Source organism: Homarus americanus, unplaced genomic scaffold (assembly GCF_018991925.1).
Source record: "Homarus americanus isolate GMGI-L3 unplaced genomic scaffold, GMGI_Hamer_2.0 scaffold1024, whole genome shotgun sequence".
Classification (NCBI taxonomy): domain Eukaryota; kingdom Metazoa; phylum Arthropoda; class Malacostraca; order Decapoda; family Nephropidae; genus Homarus; species Homarus americanus.
The window spans coordinates 8,752,645-8,760,021 of record NW_024715228.1 but is presented as its reverse complement, the minus strand read 5'-3'; positions in this window follow the sequence as shown (position 1 = coordinate 8,760,021).

Genomic DNA, 7,377 nt, shown 5'->3' with positions numbered 1-7,377 from the left:
CATGGTTTATTTCACCTTGTACGATAATTAGTCTCATCTCTGTTTCTCTTACCTTTATCTCTCATCTCTTTCTCTCTAAACTCTGTCTTTCGTATCTGTCTCTCCTTTCTCTGTCTGATATCTGTCTCATCACCAGCCTTAACCAACACTTCATCACCATCTCTCGTATTTCTGCCTCACGGGTTAACACACACACACACACACACACGTGAGAGAGAATTAATGAGGAGGATATGAGTGGGTAAGTAAGACCTTGTTAACTCAAATCTCTCATTACACCTCATTATTATTTTAATAACGGGTTGTATTATGGTATGGTGTTGTCTGTCTGTCTATCTCTGTCTGTTGGTCTGTCTTGTCTGTCTGTCTTTTCTGTCTGTCTTGTCTGTCTGTCTTTATACTTGTTTTCTACCTATTAGTGTCTCCTGTCTGTCTGTGTGTTTTTCTACCTGTCTGTGTGTGTCTGTCTATCTATCAAAAAGGTTCGTTTCTGGTTCCACATCTTGTACGCCGACTGTCATGGAGGGCGGGGTGGTGTGGTAACGTCGCTGGGCCCACTCACCTACGCCTCGGTCACATGTCCCTCCCTCTTGTCTCACTGAACATAACTTTTACGGTGTTTCATAGGAGTTAAAAGTCATTTGAATACAATGTGGTAAATGCAGGATAAGGTGTGGTAAATGCCGGATAAAGTGAAGTAAATGCCGTATAAAAGGTCATTTGAGTACCAATTCCACGATATTGAATAATGACAAATAGAAATCAGATGAAACGAGAATTGGCCGAGGTAAGGTGTTACTCACTACGGCTAGAGGGAGGCGTTGTGTGTGGCATGTTGATCGGATCTTCTTTCATAAGAACATAAGAACATAAGAAAATAAGGAGTCTGCAATAGGCCGGTTGGCCTGTGCATGGCAGCTCCTGTCGAGTGTTACTACCACACTCTATCATCCATAAATCTATCCAGCCTCCTTTTGAAACTTTCCAGAGTTCCAGCACTTAGTACAAAGTTGCTAAGCATGTTCCACTCGTCCACCACCCTATTTCTGAACCAGTTCCTTCCTATCTCCCTCCTAAACCTAAACTTATCCAACTTAAATCCGTTGCTCCGAGTCCTATCCTGCTCGGATATTATAAGAACTTATCTATATCCCCTTTATTGATTCCTTTCACCCACTTAAATACTTCTATCATATCTCCCCGCACTCTTCGTCTTTCTAGGGAATGCAAGTTTAGTTTCTTTAACCTATCCTGATATGGAAGGTTTCTCAGTCCCGGAATCATTTTCGTCATTCTTCGCTGCACCGGCTCTAGTGAATTGATATCCATTCTATAATAAGGGCACCAGAACTGAACCGCATAATCGAGGTGCGGCCTGACAAACGCAAGATATAGTTGCAATAAGACCTCTGCACTCTAATTACTTACACTTCTAAATATAAAACCCAATACTCTGTTAGCCTTATTTCGAACATTAATGCACTGTTTTCTAGGCCGTAGATCCGGGCTTACAAGTACCCCTAGGTCTCTTTCACTAGTCGACTTCTCTAGGTTGATGTTGTTAAGGCTGTATACATTGACAGTATTTGTTCTTCCAATATTAAGTACCTTGTATTTTGATATGGTAAACGGAGGCGAGTTTTCAGTATTTAGTAACTTATGGTTTTATGTTCGGAATGCATGACGAAAAGGAATCCCAGCTTATTTCACTGGATGATTAAACACCCTAACCTAACCTAACCTAACCTAACCTAACCTAACCTAACCTAAGCTAACCTCAACCTCACCTGACCCTACTTAATCTTTCAGGTAGCGTTAGTATGTTTAGTCATGTAAAATAAGTTTGGGTGGTTAATCATCCACAAACTGTTCTCTCCTATTTATCATCCGCTTATTTATTGAGTTTAAATGACTACCTTATAATCATACTTATGTGGTCCTCATTAATTACTTAGGTTTTCAATTATTTTTTGTCAACACGTGTCGTTCATAGAAGTAGTTTTAACTCTTACTGGCAAGACCCCGAAGGACACACACACACACACACACACACACACACACACTCCACATCAACCACACCAAAACCGTAGTCATGCACATCAATACCGCCACCACTCCAGTACAAGCTCCAGCAGTCACAGTGGGTGCCCATCCTCTCCAGCTGGTGCAGTCTGCCAAACTCCTGGGTGTTACCATAGACCACAAACTGGACTGGAAGGCCCATGTAAACAAAATCAATGCAGCCTCGTACCGACGACTTAGGTCACTTGGGGCACCCACGCCAGAGCTGAGGACTATCTACAACGCCTTTATTCTCCCCAAACTAACGTATGCGTCACCAGCCTGGTCGTCTTCTCTCAACTCTACCCAACAACGCCAGCTAAAGAAGGTACAGAAAAGGGGCTGCAGAATCATGTTCGGAGCAGACTACTCCGGCTACAACAACGGTCTCTCCACCCTGGAAATGCCATCCCTCAGTGACCTCCACCACCAAGCACTAGCAAGGTTTGGCAGTGAACTACTGCACCATCCTCGTCATCGCCACCTCCTGCCACTGGCAGTCCCCCGCCCACCTCGCACAGTCCGCCACTACAACAAAATTCATCCCATAAGAGCCTGCGCTGATAGATATAAGAATAGCACCATCCCATCTATTTTTAAAATAATAAACAACTCCTGATTTATGTACTGTACAGCCCTGTAAATGTATTGAACGCATATCATTATGTTTAAATCAAATGTAAGTTTGTATATTTTCAGCCACCGGCTGCAACTCTATTAATAACCCTTTTATTATTATTATTATTATTATTATTATTATTATTATTATTATTAGTTTACACACACACAAACTAGGCGCCACACACACACACCCACTAGGCGCCACACACACACACCCACACACATCATAAGAACATAAGACCATAAGAATGGAGGAAACTGCAGTGGGCTTATTGGCCCATACTGGCCAGTCCCCTTTACACCCAACCCCTATCGCTCATATATCCATCCAACCTATGTTTGAAGGTATCCAGCGTATTCTCGTTAATGATGATATTTGGTAACTTGTTCCACTCATCCACTACTCTATTTCCAAACCAATGTTTACCTATTTCGCGCCGAAATCTAAATATGTCTAATTTAAAACCATTGTTAAGAGTTCGCTCCTGGTTGGATAGTTTGAATACCCTTGTAATATCTCCTTTGTTTAGCCCTGACTTCCATTTATACACCTCTATCATGTCGCCCCTCGCTCTATGTCTCTCGAGGGAGTGCAAATTAAGATGCTTTAACCTGTCTCTGTACTCAAGGTTCCTAATGCCCGGGATTAGTCTTGACATTCTCCTCTGAATTCTTTCCAAGGATTCTATATCCATTCTGTAATACGGTGACCAGAATTGAACTGCGTAACCCAAGTGAGGTCTCACAAGCGCAACATATAGTCTTAAGATGGCCTCACTAGTCTTGTAACTAACACTCCTTTGTATGAACCCAAGTACTTTATTAGCCTTGTATCGAGCAAAAACACATAGTTTACTTGGCTTAAGATTCCTACTTATCTTTACTCCTAAATCTCTCTCGCAGTCGGATTTCTCAATAACATCTTAATTCAACTGGTATCTGGTTTCCCTGTTTCCATCTCCTATACTGAGTACTTTACATTTGTCCACATTGAATTTCATCTGCCATTTTTCAGACCAGTCAAAATTTTTTTTAGATCTTCCTGCAGTTTTGCGGAGTCCTCATCAGATTTAATTACACGTCCTATTTTAGTGTCATCAGCAAATTTACTTATGTTGCTGTCTATGCCGATATTTATGTCGTTTATGTATATCATAAATAATAATGGTCCGAGTACTGAGCCTTGGGGAACTCCACTAGTGACGCTGCTCCAATCGGATTTGGTGCCGTTAATGCACACTCGCTGTTTCCTGTCCTGTAACCACGCCCTAATCCATTTTAGAATATCATCTTTAATGCCATGAGCCTCTACTTTTCTTATTAGTCTTTCGTGGGGGAATCTGTCGAAGGCTTTGCTAAAGTCGAGATATACCACATCATAATTGTGCCCCTCGTCCACTGATTCGAAAACTGATGAAAAGAATGTTAATAGATTAGTTAGACATGAACGCCCACTTGTGAAGCCATGGTGGGAATCATTGATCAACTTGTGCTTCGAATAGAGTTTGAAATGATTGCTTCCAGTAATTTGCCTATAATTGATGTTAGACTGATTGGACAGAAGTTAGAGGATAGTGATCTATCTCCCTTCTTGAAAATCGGTATTACATTCGCTATCCTCCAGGATTCTGGAACTACACCTGTTTTTAGGTCATGTTAAACAACTTTGCTAAGGGCATACTAAGCTCTTCCTTACATTCCTTTAATACTCTGGCAAATATCTCATCGGGACAAGGTGACTTATTAGGCTTTAGTTTGTCTATTTGCTTACTAACATCGTTACTAGTCACTACTATCTCGCTTAATTTGTTTCCTTCACTATCTCTGTATAGAGTCGGTGGCTTGGGTATCATGTTTAAATTTTCGGTGGTGAAAACTGTTGAAAAATATTTATTCAGATTATTGCTCATTTCTCCGTCGTTATCAGTAAGCTTGCTGGTATCTGACTGTATTGGTTCAATCTTTTCTCGTGTTTTAGTTTGATACATTTGATAGAGTCCATTGGGGTTTGACTTCGCCTCCCTTGCTACCCTCAGCTCATTATTCCTCTCTGCTTTTCTTATCTCGGTCTTAACCCTACCGGCCAATACCTTATAATAATGTCGAAGGTAAACTTCGCCATGATTTATCCTCCTACCTATAGCCTTCCTTTGACCAATAATGTTCTTTAAATAATTATTTATCCATTTAGGGTCATTTTTGTTTGATCTGAGTTTTTTGTATAGTATGTTCTGTCTTTGTGCATTTAGTAACTCATAATTTAAATTGTCGTGGAACTCGACAACCTCAGATCTCGTTATCAGGTCAGTCTCAACCGTCAAGTCTCAGGGTAGGGTGAGGTCGCCCTCTGTGGGTACATTGTAGGTCACATCACGTGAGGTCTTGTAGTTCACCCCCAAGCGTGATACTCCTTCTCTCAACTGCCTCTTCAAACTATCAAAGTTTGCCCTTCTGAAATCTGGGACTATCATGAATTTTTCCTTATGGCTGCCCTGAAAATCTTACTGGAATCAAATTTCTTTGTGATCGCTGTTTGCAAGTTCGTTCCCTACCTTGACATTACTAATGAGGTTTTCTCTTTTCGACAGAACTAAAGAACTAAATCGAGTATATTATTACCCTGGGTGGGTTCGGTTATATGTTGACTTAGGAAACACTCTTGGATCGTTTCAAGAAAATCCTCTGATTCTGAGTTACCCGTAAGGTCAATCCAATCTATTTGGCTAAAGTTAAAGTCGCCTACTATACAGACTTTGCTCTGTATGGAAGCCCTGCGCATTTCATCCCAGATATGTCGCTCATTAACTCTGTCAAGATTGGGAGGTCTATATATTACTCCTGTGAATAATTTTTCCCTACCGTCGATTAATTCTATCCAAATTGTTTCTGTATTCTGCTCAGTTTTTATTTCCTTATTTATTTCACACTTTAGATTATCCCTGACATAGATTGCTACTCCGCCTCCTTTCCTAATCTGCCTATCCGTATGGAATAATTTGTAACCTGCAATTTCGTATTCGACAGGTAAATAGTGAGTCTAGGTTTATCCATGTTTCAGTGAATGCTATTATATCGATTTTTTCGGTACATACCAAGGCCCTAATATCATCCATTTTGTTTCTCATATTTCTACTGTTTGCGTCGTAGACATTTAAGTTAGTCGTGTTCTGAGTCCTTTCTTTGTCGCGTTTGGGTTTTAACTCCTTGTCTAATTTAGTTTTGTCATCATTCCTAACACTATTTCCCTGTAACCTTTCACTTTATTTACCCGCTCCCACTGCAGTCTCCTCCACCGCCTTGCTCATATGTCGTTTATGTATAAAATAAATAGTAATGGTCCAAGTACTGAGCCTTGGAGTACTCCACTAGTGACCTACTCCAATCGGATTTAGTGCCGTTAATGCTCACTCCCTGTTTCTTGTCCTGTAACTACGCTGTAATCCATTTTAGAATATCTCCTTTAATGCCATGAGCCTCCACTTTTCTTATTAGTCTTTCGTGGGGGACTCTGTCGAAGGCTTTGCTAAAGTCGAGATATACCACATCATAGTCATGCCCCTCGTCCACTGATTCGAAAACAGCTGAAAATTTTTTTAATAGATTAGTTAGACATGAACGCCCGCTTGTGAAGCCATGTTGGGAATCATTGATCAACTTGTGTTTCTCTTGGTGATTTCGAATGAAGTTTGAAATAATTGCTTCCAGTAATTTCCCTAGAATTGGTGTTAAGCTGATTGGACGGTAGTTAGAGGATAGTGATCTATCTCCCTTCTTGAAAATCGATATTACATTCGCTATTCTCCAGGATTCTGGTACTACACCTGCTTTTAAGGACATGTTAAACAACTTTGCTAAGGGCATACTAAGTTCTTCCTTACATTCCTCTAATATTCTGGCAAATATCTCTTCGGGACCTGGTGACTTATTAGGCTTTAGTTTGTCTATTTGTTTACTAACATCGTTACTAGTCACTACTATCTCGCTTAATCTATTTCTTCACTATCTCTGTGTATAGTCGTTGCCTCGGGTATCATGTTTAAATTGCCGGTGGTGAAAACTGTTGAAAAATATTTATTCAGATTATTGCTCATTTCTCTGTCGTTATCAGTTAGCTCGCCGGTGTCTGACTATATTGGTCCAATATTTTCTTATCTCGGTCTTAATTCTATTGGTCAATACCTCTTCATAATCTCGGAGGTAAACTTCACCACTATTTATTCTCCTACCTATAGCCTTCCTGTGTCCAATATTATTCTTTAAATAATTATTTATCCATTTGGGGTCATTGTCGTTTGATCTAAATTTTCTGTATGATATGTTCTGCCTTTGTGCATTAAGTAACTCATTATTTAAATTGTTGTGAAACTCTTCAACCTCAGATCCCTTGATCAGGGATCAAGCGTTATATTCTGTGAGGTTATCATTGTCAGGTCTCCAGGTGAAGTGAGGTCGCCCATCTGTGGGTACATTGTGTGAGGTCATATAATTCACCCCCCTCCCCCACACTCATCCACTCGGCGCCACACCCACACACACACACACACACACACACACACACACACACACATCCACACACACACATCCACTAGGCGCCACACCCACACACACATCCACACACACACACACACACCACGCGCCACTAACAAACACAGCACGCGCCACTAACACACTACATAGGGTAAGGTCGCTGGTCCC